A 23,428-nucleotide genomic window follows, 5' to 3' on the forward strand; every position below is an offset into this window, starting at 1 on the left:
GACCAATTACACTCTTAACAGTTGATTATAAGATCTTGGATAGATTGAAACTTAAGCTCAATCAAATTATTGCGGAAACGCAGTCAGGTTTTGTCAAAGGTAGGCATATTAGCAATAATATAAGACTTGTTTTAGATTTACTGGATTATGCTGATTTTGTGCACTCTAAAGCCATTATTCTTTTCTTAGATTTTTACAAGGCTTTCGACACCATTGAACATGGATTTCTCCTGCAATCTCTCAAACTGTTTGGTTTTGGGGACTCTTTTGTTAACATGATTGAAATGTTTTATAAAGGAATAAGTAGTTCCATCATAGTCAATATGCACACCTCCCAAAGATTTGCTATAATGTGTGGTGTCAGACAGGGTTGCCCGATTTCACCTTTTTATTTATTTTGGTTACTGAGCTATTATCATTGAGTATTATGCACAATCAGAACTTAAAAGGTATCTCCATCTTCAATAGGGAAATCAAAATTTCGCAGCTGGCTGATGACACCACTCTTTTTTTAAAAGATAAAAGTCAAATCTCTAATGGCATTCAGATAGTTAAAAAGTTCTCGTGTGCTTCTGGTTTAAAGTTAAAGCTGCAGTAGGGAGTTTTTAGAAAACGTTGACTTAGCCTGAAAATTTGAACAAGCACAACTCACAGGTCACTCCCCCTTGCTCTCTGCTGCGCTACAGCCCTCCCTCCACAGCTCCTCCCCCATCACAACGGAGCCTGCTGTGAACGCGCAGATAAGTGACGGCGGATAAACAGTTATAGCACATTCACTGGTACGGACGAAACATCAACAATATGATTTACATGACTATGGCCTGCCCATACTTTGACTTCAAACTTGGTCCTCAAAACATTACGTATTTTGCAATACATGTAATGTAACTATATGACGTTGCACTATTTCTATAAGTAATAACTAGATAGTAAGATAATATAACGGTAACTACCGTTACAGTATGCAAGTAATTATTCTATCGATATGTAATGCTAAATAAGTACATTATTTCAGCAACATGACAAGCCAGTGAATTAGTAAGTTTCAATAGTTGCTTTCCACAGTGCGTGACATTTTATCTGTATGTTATGCGGCTAGAGTTTTGACAAAACCAAGTTCACTAAGTTCGGACTCTTGTCCTTGGTAGTTAGGACTTGGCAAGTTCGACTCCGGAGAACGAACTCCCGTGGACGGGAGAACACAAGTCCGGTGAATCTTCAAATGGAATAGCAGCGTACTTGATAACGTCACTCAGCTCGCGCTGGCTTCTCCGGTTATCTCTGTATGTATAGTTTAGCCAAGAATAAAACAAAATTTGTTATTAAACCACTCTGCCTCTTTTCATTTTATTTAAAGAAACAAACAAAAACATATTAATAGCCTCAGGCAACTGGTGATTGATTTTCTGCAATGTCTGAATATATTTATAACAAAACGAAATATTAAACAACCCTGCCTCTTTTCGTAAAATGTAGTACTATTTGTGCATACTCTGATTATCTTCACTGTAATGACATGAAATAGGCTATAACATAAAACAACCTTCTCTTTTTGTTAAATGTCAGTTTTAATGATCAATAATAGCCATTATTAAAGGTATAAAAATATACAATAAGAAATAAAGCAAACAATTCAGTCAAGCGTACAAAATCAGCGCTTTAATATACAAAAGTTAAATAGCCATAAATACATTAATGAAACGTCATGTTGCCCTCAGCCAAAACGGAGCCAGCGGCAAACGTCAGAAGGACTAGCCGAGGTAAGGCTGCTCTCGGCTGGGCACATGAGCGCTGAGAGTCCGGTGATCGCCTGGATCTCACAACTCCGACAACGTCAGATCAAATTTTCAGAAAGGCGCAATCTTTATCAATAAACCACAAATTTGAGCTTTAAACCAGCACATTCTCGCCTGAAAAAATCTTAAAACTGCATATGCGTATCAATAGTACGAGTTTGTAACCTTGCAGTTTTTCGCGTGCATATATGATACGCACTTTATGGCGTATTATACGTACGAAACTGGATTGTTTGTCCTCCATAAGCAAAGCTGCGGCACATCAGTAATCTTGAATTTGAACGCCTGTACGCGCTGTGCACTATGGCTGTGCTGCATGACAGGAGTGTGATCAGCGCGCGCACGAGCTTGATTGACACTGCTAAGACACTCCTCCTGGCTCTGATTGGTTGTTTCTTACCGGGAGCGGTGTGTTTCTGCAAATGGCAATAGGACCACTGGGAGGAGCCAGAGGAGCTTGATTTTTTTCACAGATTATCTGTCTCATATTCTACTGTCAGGACATAATGACAGGTTTAACAAATATGTAAAAAATAAATTTTTACAAAAGTTACCTACTGCAGCTTTAAATATGTCCAAATGTGAGATAATGTCTCTGCATGATTGCGACAACACGTTAATTGATGGTATTCCAGTCAAAGACACAATAAAGTATTTAGGTATTTATTTAACTAAAAATTTAGTAGCCAGACAGCAACTTTTCTTGTCGGATTAAGAAAACCCAAAATATTTTTAATCTTTGGTTACAAAGAGATTTATCTCTCTATGGTAGGGTTCTTCTCTCTAAAGCAGAAGGTCTCTCTCACTTCGTGTGTCCTTCACTTTCTTTATATGTGACTGATGTTACTGCTAAAGGTGTCAATAAAACTTTCCTTGACTTTATATTGTTACGACCATCTAGGGCCAGCAGTAACATAAATGAATGTGTGCTCACTCGATGATAAAGTTTTCAACAAAGGTAGATTTATTAACACAATATAATGAAAATAAACAAACAAAGGGATTAAATTCAGGAGTGGACCAGGCCAAAATAACAAACAAAAGTAACTAATTTAAATACCCTCTAAATTTCCTAAAACAAACAAACAAAAAAGAAAAAAGAAAAAAAGCATCAAAGAAAATTACAAAGTAACTAAAAATTACAAAGTAACAAATTCTACAAAGCACACATAAACACAAAAGAACACAAAGCAAAGCAACAAACAAAATGGCACAAAGTCGGCCCCATAAGGTGTTTGGGGTGGTCCTTATATCACGGGAGCAGGAATCAGTCAATTGGGCCCAGACCAATCAGGACCTCTGCGCAGGCCACACCTTCTCCTGCACAAAAACACTTAAACAAGACATTGGACGTAACACCCTCACCCTTAAAAATAAAAACCATAGGTTTTTAGGAATGGATACGTGAAAGAGTGTCAGCAATCACATTTTCAACCCCTCTTTTGTGCTGGATACTCAGATTAAACCCTTGACAAATTAGTGCCCAACGCATGAGCCTGTGATTTGCATTTGACATGCGTTGAAGGAAAACCAAAGGATTGTGGTCAGTATACACAGAAACTGGTTGTGCACTGGACCCAATGTACACTTCAAAATGTTGAATTGCAAGTAACAACGCGAGAGCTTCCTTCTCTATAGTACTATAATTTAGTTGGTGTTTGAGAAATTTCTTGGAAAAAAAACTAATCGGGTGGTCTATTCCAGCATCATCAGTCTGAATTAAAACTGCACCAGCACCTGTGCCGCTGGCATCAACATCTAACTTGAACGCTTTGTCAAAGCGTGGGGCAGAAAGTACAGGTGCGCTACACAACAGAGTCTTCAATGCCTCAAAGGCAAACTGACATGTAGGAGTCCACTCAAAAGAGATCCCTTTACGGAGTAAACCTGTAAGAGGATTCGCCACATCTGAAAAGTTCCTACAGAAACTTCTATAGTAGCCGGTCATGCCTAAAAAACGCCTAAGCTCTCTCTTCGTCGTAGGCGTAGGAAAATCAAAAAAAAAACAAGTCTCATAAACTTAAAAAAGCAGTAATTTCCAACTGTAGAAGTGATGGAGGACTAGAAGTGCTAAATTTTCATAACATTATTAATGTGTTTAAAATAAACTGGCTTAAAAGATGTCTAATAAATCCAAATTCTTTATGGTTTTTTATTTCTAATTATATATTTAATAAAATTGGAGGCCTACCTTTTATCTTAAAATGTAATTATAATAAACTCCCGGTTAAACTAATTTCCATCAGCAAGCTCTTCTTGCATGGAAATTGTGTTACATCCACAATTTCTCACCACATAAAACTCTTCTGTGGAATAATATGAATATAACTGTTCTGGAAAGTTCTGTGGGCATTCTGTCCTCAGTTGGTTTAAATCTTATTTGACGAATAGAAGCTTCACTGTTAGAATAGGTAACTTCTCTTCATCACCTACTCAACTCTCTTGTGGTGTACCGCAGGGTTCAATGTAATTAAAATGAATAATGGTAGTTATTAAGAGCTCTAATTGGCCTGTTTAGCTTGAGCCATAGAACAGAGAAACAAGCCCTGAAAATTGATAAAAGAACAGACACTCTATATTTAATCTTATTAGTTAATTGCATTTGATTGATTTTACTTTCAATAAAACGTTTGCAATAGATTTGTAAAAGGTGTTTTTATGCATGTTTGGCCTGAGTTTTGTTGCATTTACACTGTTCTGACCACTAGGGTCTATTTTGTGAAACTCCTAACATATAGTTAATTGTGGATCTCATTCTATTCATTTGTGGATACGACTATTTTTTGTGAATATCTTTACATTTATTTGTGGATCATAATCTATTTATTTAGAATTTTGCTGCAATCCTACCCCCATATAAAGTTGCTGCACTTTTATGCTCAGCATCAGTCTTAATGCTTTGATAGTTTCAGATATCAGGATATTATAAGACAGAGAAAACTAGTATTTCTTCTACTGTACCTGTTTGTTGGACAATTTATTATGAATGTTTTGTTTAATTTATTAAGGTTCACTCATTTGTAACTAACACAAGTGTTTGTATTTGCTTTTTTTTTTTTTTTTGTTATCGTTAAAGTTTTTACATATTTTGCAGTAGAGGTCTACACTCTTGTGTCGAACATATACAAATAATGTCATTATTATTAATATTTTATGTCATAGTTTTGTTACATTTAATATGACTTTCTTCTAAAATGTGATGCTTTGTGAGAGGAAAAGATTGAAATTGAGGTTATTTGTTGAAAACATCATATTGTAAGAGTTATTTTCACTGGTTTAAATGCACATCACTACAGCAGCTTTTCCACATTTGCATTAATGTTTGTTCTTCAACACTTGTCATACAATATTAATATATTAACATATATTAATGCCAGCAGCCATATCACCCTGCAGCCCAAGACCGGTTGCCCACTGAAGCTAAGCAGGGCTGAGCCTGGTTAGTACCTGGATGGGAGACCTCCTGGGAAAACCAGGTAGCTGCTGGAAGAGGTGTTGGTAAGGCCAGCAGGGGGTGCTCACCCTGTGGTCTGTGTGGGTCCTAACGGCCCAGTATAGTGACGGGGACACTGTACTGTAACAAGCACCGTCCTTCGGATGAGACGTTAAACCGAGGTCCTGACTCTCTGTGGTCATTAAAAATCCCATGGCACTTCTCGTAAAGAGTAGGGGTGTAACCCCGGTGTCCTGGCCAAATTCCCTCCATAGGCCCGTACCAATCACGGCCTCCTAATAATCCCCATCCATTGAATTGGCTCTTTCACTCTCTCCTCTCCACCTACAGCTGGTGTGTGGTGAGCGCACTGGCGCCGTTGTACTGTGGCTGCCGTCGCATCATCCAAGTGGATGCTGCACACTGGTGGTGGATGAGGAGAGACCCCTGATATGATTGTAAAGTGCTTTGGGTGTACAGTAGTACATATGAAAGCGCTATATAAATGCCTCATTCATTCATTCATATTGCAGTCATTTGGTTCTTTGGTTAAAACATTTCTCTTGTTTTCAGCACTGAAGCATGAACACATTCAACAGAAAATGTGGAGAGATTCAGACTAAAGAAGGGTTTGAATACAGACTTCTGTCTAATATACTGAATCAAACCAGTGACGACTGTGAGCAGAGCTGGTATTCAGAGGTGAGTGTGTGTTTCTGTCCTCAAACTACACCATGACACACACACACACACACACACACACTTACACAAAGACATGATCTGATTGTCTTGTGATTGATTTGTTCAGGACGGGCGTCTGTTAGCAGATCCATCAGATCCACACAAACTGATGTATCCTGCGACATCTGTATCATCTGATCGTCTCGTCACTTCTGACTGTGTGAATCTGAATTATGAGATGATCTGTCATTCTACTGATGAAGTAAATCAACTTAATAATTCATCTGTTTTCATATTTAATCCTTCATGAACTTAAATATGAAAGTTGACCATGAATAAATCTAACTCTTCTGTCTTTCATTTCAGTTGAGAATGGAGACCGTGTTCAGAGGTGAGAGACACTTCAGTAAAACACATCAATCTGTCCTGATACAGATCAAACTCTGTTGAAGTGAATCTGTCCTGATTCAGATCAGACTCTGTCCTGATTCAGATCAAACTCTGTTGAAGTGAATCTGTCCTGATTCAGATCAAACTCTGTGTTGAAGTGAATCTGTCCTGATTCAGATCAAACTCTGTTGAAGTGAATCTGTCCTGATTCAGATCAGACTCTGTCCTGATTCAGATCAAACTCTGTTGAAGTGAATCTGTCCTGATTCAGATCAAACTCTGTGTTGAAGTGAATCTGTCCTGATTCAGATCAAACCGTTGAAGTGAATCTGTCCTGATTCAGATCAAACTGTGTTGAAGTGAATCTGTCCCGATTCAGATCAAACTCTGTTAAAGTGAATCTGTCCTGATTCAGATCAAACTGTGTTGAAGTGAATCTGTCCTGATTCAGATCAAACTCTGCGTTGAAGTGAATCTGTCCTGATTCAGATCAGAGTCTGTGCTGAAGTGAATCTGTCCTGATTCAGATCAAACTCTGCGTTGAAGTGAATCTGTCCTGATTCAGATCAGACTCTGTGCTGAAGTGAATCTGTGCTGATTCAGATCAAACTCTGCGTTGAAGTGAATCTGCCCTGATTCAGATCAGACTCTGTGTTGAAGTGAATCTGTCCTGATTCAGATCAAACTCTGTTAAAGTGAATCTGTCCTGATTCAGATCAAACTCTGTGTTGAAGTGAATCTTCTGTGAGTGAATCACAATGATTGCGAATGTGTTTTTCAGTGAGGAATGAAACTGCAGTGACTCCAAACTCAGGTTAGATTCAGCTGATGAATGTTTGTCTAATTCACTAATAAAACACTGATTCAGACTCAATCCAGTTTGAATATGAACAGGCCTTTGTTTTCTGTCATATTATATCTGATATTTGTGATAATTTTGTGTTTTACAGATGTTCTGGATGAAGTGACTCTGTCTCTCAAGCTCTCAGGTAAAACATCAAGAGCTTTAAACCCTTTTAACTCTAATATTGATTCATCATTGTTAGTGATCAGATTATTTCACTGGTTTATGTATTCATGATTTTATTGTCTATGGCATCTATAGATCAGTTGTGGTGGATTTCTGTTCTTGTCATTATCTTCACCATCTTCATCTGTTTCATGCTGCGTAAAAGGATCTTCAGGTGAGTCCAGGCTGATCTTTCCTAACATTGTTCTTCAGTCTTTACGTCTGACACTAGTTCACAAGAGCTCTGGTCATCATCAATCACATTTTCATTCATTTTATTAGATTATTTCATAAATCTGTCATATTGTGGAACAGGTTTCTATGAATTTATATATGTGACCCGTGCTGGCAAAACGAGTTGCAATGAGCATATTTTCAAAAATGATTTATTGTTATTTTCACATTTTCTATTAAAAAAAAACCTTCAAAATGTTGAATGAGTTGAAGAAAAAAAAAAAAAAAAAAAAAAAAAAACTGAGCTACACCTGTTTGAAGTCTGTTAGGTTTTTGCTCCTAATTCGTGCCTCATCCCAGACCTCTTAATTTGCAATTGAATGAGCAAACACTCAGCGCTGAGGGAGAATATAATCTCATTTTATTGATAAGAAAAGAGAGAATATATAGAAAGAGTACAAGGGGTGTAGTATAGGTTCAGCCAATGAGAGAAAGAATACATCATATAGCTCATGGTATAGGAATGTGATACATATAGAAAAACAAGTCTAAATATGGTCATCTCCCGGTTAACTATCCAGGAGTTCCTTGCAAGGGACCATTCCCTGTCTCCCATTCTATCCTAGTAGAGCCTTGTTCCTTATATGGAAATGGTTCCGGTACATAAAGAAAACCATATGTTAACAGATAGCTTCCACAGAAGACAAAGGAGCCTCTGTCCACTTTCCTTCAATGCTGAGACCAACATAAAATCTATCAAAGTCTATAGAGTCAGCAAAGTCAATTTTGAGAAAAATCTAAAGTTTTCTGAAGGTTCCAAAACAAAATCACCTATAACCATAGTATCCAATAATAAGTATTCTAGAGTACTGGATAAGGACTGTATTTGTGTTGGAGGAGCCGGATTTATATCCGCACTGGTGTGTCGGCATGAACACATAAGACTCAGTTGAACCAGAGTTTGAAGTTTACTGGTAATTCAGTTAAAACCAGGAGTGGTAACAGTGAGTAGTGGTCTGAAAATATCAAAGAATTGGATTGCCGCAATAGCCAACAAATGAGCTTGTGGTAAATCAATAAAGTACACAAATCTAGTCATTAACTCGCTCACAGAAGTTCACTACTCAAGTAAAAGGAGATAAATTCTGCATCAGAGCATTCTTGTCTCTTGCTGACTGCGAGGCAATCACTGACGTGACGTCATTCAGTAAACAGCACTCTGATTGGATGAATCCTTCTTACAAAATGCTGTTGTTTTCAGATGGAAGCGCGGTTCGTCTGTCAGCGTGAGGATGATCCAGGACAGGTGAGTTAATCAAACTGAGAAAAAAACTTGAACTGATTTTCAGCGATGAATTAGATAAATGAAGTAACCTACAGCTACAGATGAATCTTACCTGAATCTGAATGTGTTTCATGCAGGGATCTGGTGAAATTCGACTCTGATGATCCTGGTTCACAGCAGGAATGATCTGATGCTTTAAATCAACATCATGACTCATTATTCATATGCACTCGCCTTACAGCGCCTTGAATAGGCCTAAATAAGCAGTGGGCTTCTGGCAAATTTCAGTTGTCTCATTACTCTGTGCATTTTACAAATATTTGGCATGCAAAATAAAGTTACAAATTTGCGATATATGCAAAATTATGTATGATAATGGCTCAAGCAGATTTTTTTTTTTTTTTTTTAGCAATATAAGCAGGGCTGGAGTGGGACTCTTTCAGCCCTGGAGTTTCATGCCTTAGACTGGCCCACTTTAATTCACGACTGTACTATTCTCTACGCCATTTGCTGAAAAGAGACTTTTAAAGTGTGCAGTACTGTGTTTAAAGAAGTGCTGGTGTTATGTACTTACCTTTTTAAGTTTAAGTAATTTTGGTGCAGGTATCAAGCTGCAAGACAATAATTGTGAATAGTAGCAAAGTGCAAAGCCTATAAAGCCTGTTCATCATCAGCTGTGGTAAGTCGGATCAGTCTACAAACACAGTGAGTCATGTCATCCTCTCCTAGTATTGTATTGTGTTCAGCTTGTCACATGCATAGTATAGCTTTCTCTGTCAGCGACAAGGGGTTTACATGTCATAAATGTAGGGAAATAGTCAGGCTGACAGAGAGAATCTCTTTTAAAGCGGATCAAAACCTTTAATCAAAGTTGTCCTAAAACCTTCTTCTTATGACAACTTTGTTTCTCCAGTTTTGTGAATCATTTCAAAGAGGTTTTTGGGAAACCATCATGGGATTCCTCCATAGGTGTGAGACTGTGTAAACTTAGGCAAGGTGTTTTATCTGTGTCTGATTATGCTTTACAGTTCAGAACCCTAGCGGCTGCAAGTGGTTGGAATGAACAGGCTCTGATCTCCAGATATCGTCAGGGTCTGGATCCATGCGTGCAGTTGTATCTCGCTGCATACGAGGAATCCACCAGCCTTGAGAAGTTCATCCAGCTCTCCATAAGATTCACCACTCGTATGCAGCTGTGCATCGAAGAGCACCAAGACCAGCAACTATTTCCATCTTTCCTCCGCCAGCCTGAATCCGTCAGTTCTCCAGAACCAGCCAGCCAAGAAATGCAGATTGAGCGATCCCGCCTTTCATCCGCTGAGCGACAGAGGAGGCTGACCCAGGGTCTCTGCTTGTATTGTGGTCATCCTGGGCATTTCAGAGCTGAATGCCCCACTTGCCCTGTGCGATCTATAGTGAGTGTCATCCTTCCTGCAATAAATCATAAAAATCCACGCACTATTATCGCCAACCTTACTGCTGCTGACTTTTGCATTCCAGTTAATGCCTTCATCGACTCTGGGTCAGCTGGAAAGTCCAGTAGAAATCCATTGAAAGTCCAGTAGAAAAACGATCTATCGACATACCCGACTGTTATTCCCACTTCAGTGACGTCTTCTGTCTGAAGAAAGCCTCCAAGCTGCCTCCCCATCGGCCATGGGACTGTGCAATCGATCTCATACCTGGTGAGCCAGTGCCCAGAGGGAAACTATATTCCCTGTCCATCCCGGAGGAGAAGGCCATGGAAGAATACATCACTGAGGCTCTATCACAAGGTTACATCCGCCCATCTACTTCCCCTGCTGCATCCAGCTTCTTCTTTGTTGCCAAGAAGGACGGAGGCTTGCGGCCTTGCATTGATTACAGAGCACTAAACAAGATCACAGTCAAATTTCGGTATCCGCTTCCCCTCGTCCCATCTGCGCTGGAACATATCCGCGGCGCCACTGTGTTCACTAAGTTGGACCTCCGCAGCGCATACAACCGAATATGTGAGGGGGACGAATGGAAGACGGCTTTTGTGACCCCTACTGGACACTGTGAATATTGCGTCATGCCGTATGGACTCGTCAACGCCCCCTCCGTATTTCAGGATTTTATGCATGAGGTGCTCCTGGAGTTTCTCCACAAGTTCGTGATTGTCTATATCGATGATATACTCATCTACTCCCGGAGCCAGGTCGAACATCGCCGACACATTGCGGAGGTCCTCCAATGCCTGAGGGACCACAGTCTGTTCCTAAAGGCAGAAAAATGTACTTTCCACCAGCCCTCAGTGCAGTTCTTGGGATACACCATTGACCGCAGTGGCGTCCGCATGGACGAGGGGAAGGTATCTGCCATCACGGACTGGCCACTTCCCAAAACTGTAAAAGAACTGCAACGATTCTTAGGATTCGCCAATTTCTACCGCAGATTCATCAAGAACTACAGTACCATCACTTCTCCACTCACCAACATGCTCCGCGTCAAGCCCAAGTCTCTGTCCTGGCACCCGGCAGCAAAGCAAGCATTCGAGGACCTGAAACACGCCTTCACGGCCGCTTGTTCACCCTGATCCAGAACTCCCTTTCGTCTTTGAGTTTGACGCTTCAGCCACAGGAGTGGGAGCGGTCTTGTCCCAGCAGCAGGGGAAACCAAGTAGACTCCATCCATGTGCCGCCTTCTCCCACAAACTCAACCCGGCGGAGAGGAACTACGACATCGGCAACCAGGAGCTACTTGCTATCGAGCTACTGGCTCGGCGGCGGCTGGAGCTACTGGCTCGGCGGCGGCTGGAGCTACTGACTCCGCGGCGGCAGGAGAGGGGCCTGGATCCGGAGTCCAAGACATGCCCTCATAAACAATTAACAGCCCCTCTGGTACTGGAGCGGGCTCGCTGGAGGCTGGAGCTGGCTCGGCGGAGACTGAAGCGCTGGCATGGACGGTACCGTTGAAGCAGTATGTGCAGGGCTCCGGGGTGTGGTGAGCTGGTGATGCCTGGTGAGTTTCCGATGGGGCTGGACAAGGAACACACTGGTTCTTTTCAACTTCGTTTACTTCGAAATTGGAACCATTTAAAAAGAGAATCAAATTTATGGAATCAACTAGGGAGAAAACACAGGAAGGTTCACAATAGCGAATCACGTCCTTGTCCAGTCCCATCAGAAAAACAGCATTGAGGCAGGCATCAGTCCAACCCACCAAATAGGAGACCTCCAGAAACTCCTCCACATACCTCTCCAACGGTCCGCCATTCTGCCGCAGACGGCATAGCCGGTCCTCCGCCTGGAGGGTCTTCGGGGGCACAGGTAGCAGGTAAATACCCATTTTCCACTTGTGGATATCCAGCAGTTTGGTCGGATCTTCTGTTACAGTACGCTGGTGTAGTAGAGACAAGACGTAAACGGATATCCACAGTGAAAGGGGTGGTTCAGTGTTTTTTTTCTAGGCTTGATTGTGTTTTGGGGGCACAGTTTAACATGTCTTAATGCTTCGTTTTTTTGAAAACGCTGTATTTTTCATATATTTTACCTTTATTCTACACCTCTGTTTCCACTGTCATATGAACAACTCGTTTGACTTCCTGCTTCTATTAAGCCACTCCCTCCTAAATACGCAGTGTGCTCAGATTGGTCAGCAGGTTTGTAGCTGGCCCAGTGTATCATGATTCGCTGAAGCGCCTGGAAACGCCACGCCCCTTACCATTCGTAGTTACGCGCTAAGCTGGAAATGTAAATAATGGCGTCTATATTGCTGTATCAAATTGAGCCGAATCAGACCCAGATGAAGAGAGTAAAGCAGAACCTCTACAATCGTGTCTTTTAAAGGACGTTTATGAATGGTATTTCATTCAGTATTTGTGTCAAAGTGTTTAGATGCTGTCACTGCTGTTTGTTAGCTTTCAATATACAGTTTTATCCCGATTAAAGCTTTACTGTAGCCGAATACATGACTGAGTAGTCGCATTTTTGTAAAGGCGGCGTTTAATTTATAGCATGAACAACTGTTTGTCTATGAACATAGACGTTTGTTGGTGTTTGTTGCACTAGAACTTAGCTTACTGGCTAACAAAAACGAGTTGCTCTTTGTATATGTCCTTGATGCATTAAAAATAGCAACAGAACTATAACATTACGTTTAAAACAAAAAATAAAACGTACATACAGTTTGAAGCCAATAAACAGCAGCTTCTGTTTTTAAAGTGGGAACTGCTCCATCTTTCAGTAAAAGCCTTTGTGCAAATCCAGCATTGAACTCGTGTAGATTGTGGAAGCTGTCTTCAGCGCCGCATCAGTGTAGAAAATATCACAGATAATAATGGGTTCTATATCTTTTGACGCATCGCGCCGCTCGCGTTCGGTGTAAACAACTCTTCCGCTTCCATTATGCCGCGCGACATGGCCTCGCCCACTTTGTTGCGTGTTCCCGGGGGCGTGTTTTGCACGGTTTATGATGTCACCAACCCGGGAAGAAGCTCGTTGTAGTCCAAACCAGCCGTTTTTGTAGGCATTAAACTGCCATAACTTTAAAAGACAATATCTCCGTTTGCATTGAACTTTCAGCGCTGTAACTTTGCAGATACTGTTTATGCTCAAGCAGCAACATTACACACTAACTAGGGTTAAAAAAGTGAAATCGCATTCAACCACCCCTTTAAGGTATTTAATAAAGAAACGCAGGAGATGACACACGGGTACATTTAAACAACAACAAGATCCGACAGGGAGTGAAGGGAGTGAGTCCGTTATAAAGGGTGTGCTGACGATCAGGAACAGGTGAGGGTAATCCGTGAAGCTGAGGAGATGACGAGGGAAGTGAGTGCAGGTGTGGAGACAGGAGGATGATGGGAAATGGAGTCCGGGAGACAAGGGAACTGTGAAAATAACTAGCAGGCTTGATTATTGTAATGCCCTTCTCACTGGTCTACCAAAGAATACAATTAACTAATTACAACTAATCCAAAACACTGCTGCTCGAATATTGACAAAAGGCAAAAAGAGACATCATATTATACCAGTATTAACATCATTACACTGGTTATAGATTTTAATTATTAGTTTTATTAGTTTATAAGGCATTGCACAAACTTTCTCCAGACTATGTTTCAAATATGATTACAGTATATGAACCGAGAAGGACTCTTAGATCTTCTGATTCTTTTCTTCTGAATGTACCTCATAGTAGAACTAAAACATTCGGTGATGCTGCTTTTAGCTGTTGTGCTCCTCACCTCTGGAACAACCTTCCAGAGAACATAAGATGTGCTGAAAACATTAATAGCTTTAAATCTAAATTAAAAACAAATCTTTTTTTAATCTGGCCTTCCTATAAAATCTTATACAACTTTTTTATACTTTGTGTTTTTCTTTGTTTTTAATGTTGTATTTTATATTTAATATTTTGATTTTTATAAATTCTATTCTTATTATGTATTTAAATGGGTCTATTTTACTTTTTAATTGTTCTTTTTAATTTTATTAATTGCTGTGTCTATTGGTTCCTTGTCAAGCACTTTGTATTGCATTAACTTGTTTAGAAAAGTGCTATATAAATAAAATGTGCTTGCTTACTTAAGCTATTCCCAGACTAAATGCATCTTTGAGCTGTTTTACCTAAAAGAAATGTACTAACACATCTTAATATATGTCAGAGCCATTGTTTTGTCTCGAGATGCACACCAGTAATGTTTTTTTCAAGTGAAAATTTATAAAAAGCTACTTAATTACCCTAATATAACAAGCCCTGTCTGTGAAACTGGTCCTATACAAGTTTTTTTCACAGAAAACAAGCTATGATATGAAACCCATATGATGGTGAGTATTTATTTTTGTTATTGCTTGCAATTTAAATATTTGCTCTTTTTTTACTACTTGTCTTTAAAAATATATAGAATTATTAAATTATGGTAGTTAGTTATAGTATTACTATATTTTATAGTATTATTATACATTATTATAGTAGTTAAGCTAGTAGTTTAAGCCATGGTATTGAAGTTGGAATAGAGGATTGTGAATTTTCACTAGTATCTAAAATATTAGTGTCATAACTGACTGTTTTTGTTTCACGGTGAGCGGATAAAAATAGTTTGGGCCTGTAAAAAAAAAAAAAAAAAAAAAAGTCACCGGCCATTTTGCGGGTGTGGCAATCCTGCTTATATAAACATGTTGAGAAGAACATCTCTGCTCATTTTATTCATATTCATACGAGAGACTGTACAGTCAAACAAAGGATGATTAGCTAATATTGCTTCCCCTCCGGGAAAAATGAGACAAAAATAGGCTACAAGCTGCAAATAATGCGGGGATATTGTATGAATTTGTTGTGGCAAGAGCCATTTAACGGCTCTGGGTTGGGAACGAAAACGGGACAGGACGAAACCATGCAGTGAATGGGGGGCGATCATTTTGCCCGAAAATGCAGAAATAAGCTGTAATTTTTCTTTTCTAGATCCGCCCCTGACTCTTTGTATTAATAATATTAAATATGCATTAATTTACTGTAGTAATAAGCTACTGTCTGTCTTTTACGCGTAACCACACATGTAATACCTTCATATAAATACCAATGACCTCAATAAACTCCAGAGAATATAGATATAGTTAAAACTATTTAATATCCATTACAACAGAGAGTGTACAGGGCCTGGATCCCCGGATTGAGAGGAAAAAACACTTTTCTTAAATTATTGGAATCTATCAATCTATTTTGATGTCCTTTCTAAGCTGGACACTGTTTCGATGGGTTCATTTTAATGAAGTGTTATAATAACTGCCCCCGACTTTACCACCCCCTGACAGGTTACCCTGCTAGCTAGAAACAACAAAGCCAATATTTGACAAAAATATCAAATGTTAGACAACAGAATGGTCATAAAAACAAGACCGATTTAATTTCATAGACATTAATGGTTAAGACAGTATGAGGTAAATACTGTAGATTAAAAAAAAAAAAAAATATATATATATATATATATATATATATATATATATATATATATATATATATATATATATATATATATATATATATATATATATATACCTCAAAAATGAGTTTTTGTAGAAAAACTTTACCAAGTATGATTCAAAAGCTTGTCTTTTGTCATGCAGAGAGGGATCTCCACAGAGCACATGCAAAATGAGTTTCAGAATTTTTTTTTTCTAGAAAATCCGAAAAATATTTGTTGAAGAATGCTGAACACATTTACAATTTATTATTGTTTCAGCTTATTTAGAGGTCTGTTTTTGGATGTATATTTTGCCCATACAGACAAGCCACATGGATCTGTAGCCTCTGTATTTTTGTATATCATATTTGTACCAGACCTAAAAAGTTACCCGTGGCACCATGGTACACACCTAAAACCCAGCGTACGCCAGAAACTGCGCAACATTGCCTTTATAAACCCAGTCAGCGATGATTGTGCGTATATGAATATGCATTTTTTAATATGAATTATATTCCCATCCACGTGATTCCACGTTTAACTGTAGCCTACGTAACATTAGGAAAATATGAGACACTGTGCCGTCACTTTACATTGGTAAAAAAGCATCGTGTTTTAGAATAAATCTCAGTCTTTTCCTTTAAACAGTATTTAATTCGTATTTAACGTATTCGTATTTGACCATGGTGTTACTGTGCTTGATTGGCCAGCAAACTCGCCTGACCTGAAGCCCATAGAGAATCTGTGAGAGGAAGATGAGAGACCCAACAATGCAGATGAGCTGCATTATCAGAGCAACCTGGGCTTCATTACACCTGAGCAGAGCCACAGGCTGATCGCCTCCATGCCACGCCGCATTGCTGCAGTAATTCAGGCAAAAGGAGCCCCAACTAAGTATTGAGTGCATAGAAATGAACATATTTTTCAGAAGCCTGATATTTCTGTTTAAAATATCCTTTTTTATTGATCTTATGAATTTTTTCAGATAGTGAATTGGTGGGTTTTTGTTAAATGTGAGCCAAAATCATCACAATTAAAAGAACCAAAGATTTAAAATACTTCGGTCTGTGTGCATTCAATTTATTTAAAACACAAGTTCCACAATCTGAGTTTAATTACTGAAATAAATGAACTTTTCCACGACATTCTAATTTATTGAGATGCACCTATTTTAAGTAAATCCAACGCATATTTTTTTCAGTGTACAACGTTAAGACCTATAACTGTTCTAGTTAACACGTTTGACAGATAGTTGACAAGCATAAGACACATACAATTTATTCTTTTTCAAATAAAAAAAAAACATACGAGTCCCATGCTAATTTATAAAAAATATCATTAGATCGCATGCATAGCTTATCTGATGGTATTATAAGTCATTCACCAAAACGTGGCCCATTTTAGCTGACTTCACCTCACAGCTGCACAAGAGAGAAAAAAAGAAAGCAACTCGTGCTATGAATAGATGTAGGACTGAGAAAACCGCAAGACGATGCGCTGAGGGGCCGCGACTCATTCATATCTTCATCATTCTGCTGACATCGACACACATCACTTCACCTCAGATCCGATCACAGGTAAGCGATGTGTAATGCGCTCTGCTTTGAGACGTGTAGCTAATATACATGCAAAATGCAAAAATGGCATCGATGTTTAACTCTGGTGTGATCAAATCTCATGAATCTGGATCTGTAGTCAAATCAATAGCGTTTATTTGTCACTTGCACATGGGAGCTGATATGCTTATCACAAGTGTCCGTTAAGTGACATACTAACTGGAAATAAGATGATGTTATTAACAGGAGGTGAGCAATGGCATATAAAGTAAACAGAGCAATACTAATGCATATTAAATAAACTGGAAGTAATGTGTGAATAATAATAATAATGTAGTGAGGCTGTGCCGGTGTTCATTAGTCTGGTTGTTCGTGACTCGCTAGCATTTGATGAAACTGTGTGCTTTTCTCAAGGGGCGGCTTTTGTATGGATTTTAGAGAGTTTATTTTATTATGCAGTTTATTTCCAGTAATGCAAAACGGGAACGTGTGGATCCTGACCTGAACTACGGCCTTTCATTAGACAATAGTGTAGGGAGCGAGCGCGGGGCTAGTTGTCACACGCGTGGGTTAAAAGTTTCCACATATGCAGCATGACAACTTACTAGCAGCCATATCAGATCTATATAGAGAAAAAAATCTTTGGAAAATATCACTGAACATTTTGTAACCATAGCAAATGTTTCAAATTAATTCTTCAAGTTTTTAGTAAATGAGTAAAATCTGCTTTTATTTAATATCCGATCTTTTTTTCATTATGTTTGTATTATGGACATGTGCTGTTGTCTTCTCGAACAATTAGACCTGTTCATGACATGAGAATGAAAATGACAAATTAAACCATAAACTGAATTTCTCAATCACAGACTCACAGGAAGGACTCTGACTCACTTCCTTGCACAACGGAAGCCGTTTGTGTATTTATGCATTTATGCATTTATGGGTCATTCTATAATTAGGATTTGGCATTTGAAAGTGTGAAGAAAAAAGTTTTCCTTTTCCCAAAAATACAAACATGACCGATAATGAGACCCAATGTCCATGTGAAGTGTTAAATTAAAAGTTTTGGGGGACAAAAAAACTAGAGCCAACTAGCTCACTTCAAAGCCATCTAACATTTAAAATAACTTTTTTTTTTTTCTTGGCATTTTCCTGGGTCACACAATTCTTAACTTTAAATCTGACATATATATATATATATATATATATATATATATATATATATATATATATATATATATATATATATATATATATATATAACAGAAATAATTTGACATATAATTTGCGTATATTAACGTATAATTTGATTACAGTGAGTCTATAGCTGTCAAACACTGTTCTCAATGACTTCTCAGCTAATGATCAACTACTTTTTTTTTTCTTACAAATAGTATTCTTTTAAATTGTTTGTAAAAAACTCTTGACATCTGTAGGAATATGTGCATAAAATACCAGCTATGTTTGCTATTGTCCACTGTATTACCTTTTATTGGGTAACACTTCATTGGGTAACATCATACAACACCGACAGTCCCAAGTAATCAATATTATATCTAAACAAAATGTGGACAAAAATCCACTATACTAAAAGAATGGACGGAGTCCACGGACATGACTTTGCAAATTCTCACGTCACGCGACAAAATGTATATTTTGCGTGTTAATCAGAGTTTCTACAATTCATAGTATCGAATAATAAGTATTCAGGAGTATTGGGTAAGGACTGTATTTGTGTTGGAGGATGTGGATTTGTATCCGCACTGGCGTGTCGGCAAGAACACACAAGACTCAGTTGAACCAGAGATTTGAAATTTACTTAACCAGCCGCAGCGGCGATATGGGACGATTATATTTTACAAACAGTTTGTGTTTCTGTGGAGTCGCGGCTGGAACAACATACAAAGAATGACAATGATAATCAGCTGCTGATTATCTGCTTTAGGACTATTGAATGTAAAAAGAACTTAATGCGAGTTCGAATATCATTTTTCGTGATATTTATAGTATTTGTATTTGCATTTTTTTTTTTTTGTTATTGTTAATTTTTTCTAGATTTTTCAGAAAAGGTCTATTCTTTCATTAGTTACAGTATTTCATTAGTTAATTCATCAGTAGCGCTCGCTTGTGTCATACATACACACATTAATCTCATATTCTTAATGTCATTGTTTTGTTAGATTTAATAGGACTTTATTCTAAAATGTGGTGCTTTGTGAGAGAAAAAGATTGTTATTTGTTGAAAACATATTTTAAGAGTTATTTGGTTTAAATGCAGACCACTACATCTTTTCCACATTTGCATTAATGTTTGTTCTTCAACACTTGTCATACAATATTAAAATATTGCAGTCATTTAGCTCTTTGGTTAAAACATTTCTCTTGTTTTCAGCACTGAAGCATGAACACATTCAACAGAAAATGTGGAGAGATTCAGACTGAAGGAGGGTTTGAATACATACTTCTGTCTAATATACTGAATCAAACCAGTGATGACTGTGAGCAGAGCTGGTATTCAGAGGTAAATGTGTGTTTCTGTCCTCAAACTACACTATGAAACACACACACACACACACACACACAGTTACACAAAGACATTATCTGATTGTCTTGTGTTTGATTTGTTCAGGACGGGCATCTGTTAGCACATCCATCAGATCCACACAAACTGAGTGATCCTGCGACATCTGTATCATCTGATCGTCTCGTCACTTCTGACTGTGTGAATCTGAATCATGAGATCATCTGTGATGAATCACGAGTAAATCAACTCAATCTCTCTCCTCATTCATCTGTTTTCATATTTAATCCTTCATGAACTCTATAAAAGCTTCTCTGATGCTTCTTTCTTTCATTTCAGTTGAGAATGGAGACCATGTTCAGAGGTGAGAGACACTTCAGTAAAACACATCAAACTGTCCTGATTCAGATCAAACTCTGTATTGAAGTTAATCTGTCCTGATTCAGATCAGACTCTGTGCTGAAGTGAATCTGTCTTGATTCAGATCAAACTCTGTTGAAGTGAATCTGTCCTGATTCAGATCAAACTATGTGTTGAATTGAATCTGTCCTTTTTCAGATCAAACTCTGTGTTGAATTGAATCTGTCCTGATTCAGATCAAACTCTGTGTTGAAGTGAATCTGTCCTGATTCAGATCAAACTCTGTGTTGAAGTGAATCTGTTCTGATTCAGACCAAACTCTGTGTTGAAGTGAATCTGTCCTGATTCAGATCAAACTCTGTGTTGAAGTGAATCTGTCCTGATTCAGATCAAACTGTGTTGAAGTGAATCTGCCCTGATTCAGATCAAACTGAAGTGAATCTGTCCTGATTCAGATCAAACTCTGTGTTGAAGTGGATCTTCTGTAAGGAATCATGATGATTGTGAATGTGTTTTTCAGTGAGGAATGAAACTGCAGCGACTCCAAACTCAGGTGAGTTTCAGCTGATAAACGTTTGTCTGATTCACTAATAAAGCACTGATTCAGATCTGATTCAGACTCAATCCAGTTGAATGTGAACAGGTCTTTGTTTTATATCATATTGTCTGATATTTGTGATCATTGTGTGTTTTAAAGATGTTGTGGATGAAGTGACTCCATCTCTCCAGCTCTCAGGTAAAACATCAAGAGCTTTAAATCCTTTCAACTTCAATATTGATTCATCATTGTTATTGATCAGATGATTTGATATTTGATCACTTGTGTAGATCAGTTGTGGTGGCTGTTTCCTGTCTTCATCATCATCTTCATCATCATCATCTGTTTCATGCTGCGTAAAAGGATCTTCAGGTGAGTCCAGACTGATCTTTCCTAACATTGTTCTTCAGTCTTCACGTCTGACTCTAGTTCACAAGAGCTCAGGTCATCATCAATCACATTTTCATTCATTTTACTAGATTATTTTATGTCTATATAACCTGTCACAACAGGTTTCTATGAATTTATGTGACCTGTGCTGGCAAAATGAGTCGCAATGAGCATTTTTTTTTTAAAAAATTGAGTTATTTTCACATTTTCTATTAAAAAAACCTTCAAAATGTTGTTAAAAAAAAAAAAAAAAGTAAAAAAAAAAAAGGTTAAAAGGAAAAATCGACTTTTCTGAAGGTTCCAAAACAAAACCACATAGAAACCAGTAGTAGTCTGAAAATATCAAAGAACAACAATAAATATTAGATATACAGCTAAATCAATAATTCACATAGGCAACAATCCAGGTTACATGATTAAAGTTGTTGCAGTAATTTGTCCACAAGATAATGAAAGCCCACACATGGCATTAGATATGAAAGACGCCATTTTAACGTGTCAGTACAGGCAGATAAAGACACTAGAGATAACGTAATATACACAAATATAAATCACCATCCAGAGATATTACTCGCACTGTAATGATCCTCAGACTTTAGGTATAACAAGTGAACTTTAACACTATATGCGCTAATTGGATTGCCGCGATGGCGAACAAACGAACTCGTGGTAAATCAATAAAGTACACAAATCCTCCTTCAAACACATCGAACAGATCACAGGATAATATGAGTAATAAACAACTTACATTCTGGTTATTAACTCGCTCACATAAGTTCACTACTCAAGTAAAAGGACATAAATTCTGCATCGGAGCATTCTTGACTCTCTTGCTGACCGTGAGGCACTGACACGTGACGTCATTCAGTAAACAGCACTCCGATTGGATGAATCCTTCTTAACAATATTCTGATGTTTTCAGACGGAAGCACGGTTCATCTGTCAGCGTGAGGATGATCCAAAACAGGTGAATGAATCAAACTGAGAAAAAGACTTGAACTGATTTTCATTTCAGAGATGAATTAGATAAATGATAATGTAAAATATAGCTGAATTAGATTAATCTGAATGTGTTTCATGCAGGGATCTGGTGAAGGTCGTATCTGCTGATCCTCGTTCACTGCAGGAATCTGAAACGATTCAGTGTCCAGATGATGATCAACAGCATTAAATCAACATCACGGGTGATTTTTAATATGCACTCGCGCCTTATATAAATAAGCAGTACTGGCGAATTTCAATTGTCTCATTATTCTGTATATTTTACAAATATTTGGGATGCAAAATAAAGCTACAAATTTGCGATATATGGCTCCGACAGATTTTATTTTTCAGCAATATAAGAAAGGTGTGAGACAATGCATTTTTTAGGGATGACGCCATCACGCACACCATTTTATCGTTAAAAGGCCAACTGGATGGAAACAGCATCAAGACAGCAAATTTCGGTTTTTTTTTTTTTTTTTTTTTTTTTTTTTTTTTACGCAAATATGCCAGACCCAACAATGCAGAAGAGCTGAAGGCCACTATCAGAGCAACCTGGGCTCTCATAACACCTGAGCAGCGCCACAGACTGATCGACTCCATGCCACGCTGCATTGCTGCAGTAATTCAGGCAAAAGGAGTATTGAGTGCTGTACATGCTCATACTTTTCATGTTCATACTGTTCAGTTGGCCAAGATTTCTAAAAATCCTTTCTTTGTATTGGTCTTAACTAATATGTTAATTTTCTGAGATACTGAATTTGGGATTTTCCTTAGTTGTCAGTTATAATCATCAAAATTAAAAGAAATAAACATTTGAAATATATCAGTCTGTGTGTAATGAATGAATATAATATACAAGTTTCACTTTTTGAATGGAATTAGTGAAATAAATCAACTTTTTGATGATATTCTAATTATATGACCAGCACCTGTAAATCAAGTCAAGTCACCTTTATTTATAGCGGTTTTTACAATACAGATTGTGTCAAAGCAGCTTTACAGTGATAACTGGTGAATAATTTTGTCCAGCTTAAGTAAATTCAGTATAGATTCATTCAGTTGTAAGAATCAACAATTAGTTAATTTATCTATATCAGCACTGGAGAAAAAAAGGGATGTCATTGTCCAGGGCAGCGTTTCCCAAAAGCATCGTAAACCTAAGTTGATCGAAATGGAGCTACGATCAATTTAGGATCAATTTAAGCTTACAATGCTTTTACCTAGCTCAATAACAACACGCACGTTTTTGTTCCCTTTTTATTTATAATGATGTTCATCTTGCAGACCCGTGCTGTGTCTCTTTATCTCTAACCACAGCACGCCTCCTGAAGCTGGGCTTTTTTCAGAAGTGTGAACGGAATATAAAAGGAATAAACAGCC

At 38.0% G+C, this 23,428-nt stretch overlaps 1 long non-coding RNA gene and 1 pseudogene across 1 annotated transcript; both read left to right on the forward strand.

Moving 5' to 3' along the window:
* Nucleotides 1-5,168: 5,168 nt before the first annotated feature.
* Nucleotides 5,169-5,285, forward strand: LOC137018209 (5S ribosomal RNA; annotated as a pseudogene).
* A 15,568-nt stretch (nucleotides 5,286-20,853) lies between these two features.
* LOC137016967 (uncharacterized) lies at nucleotides 20,854-22,426 on the forward strand. The gene is made up of 3 exons (XR_010894528.1): nucleotides 20,854-21,043; nucleotides 21,984-22,028; nucleotides 22,145-22,426. It is a non-coding gene; the product is annotated as an uncharacterized lncRNA (long non-coding RNA).
* The last annotated feature ends 1,002 nt before the right edge of the window (nucleotides 22,427-23,428 follow it).

This window comes from Chanodichthys erythropterus, chromosome 3 (genome assembly GCF_024489055.1).
Source record: "Chanodichthys erythropterus isolate Z2021 chromosome 3, ASM2448905v1, whole genome shotgun sequence".
In the NCBI taxonomy this organism is placed as follows: domain Eukaryota; kingdom Metazoa; phylum Chordata; class Actinopteri; order Cypriniformes; family Xenocyprididae; genus Chanodichthys; species Chanodichthys erythropterus.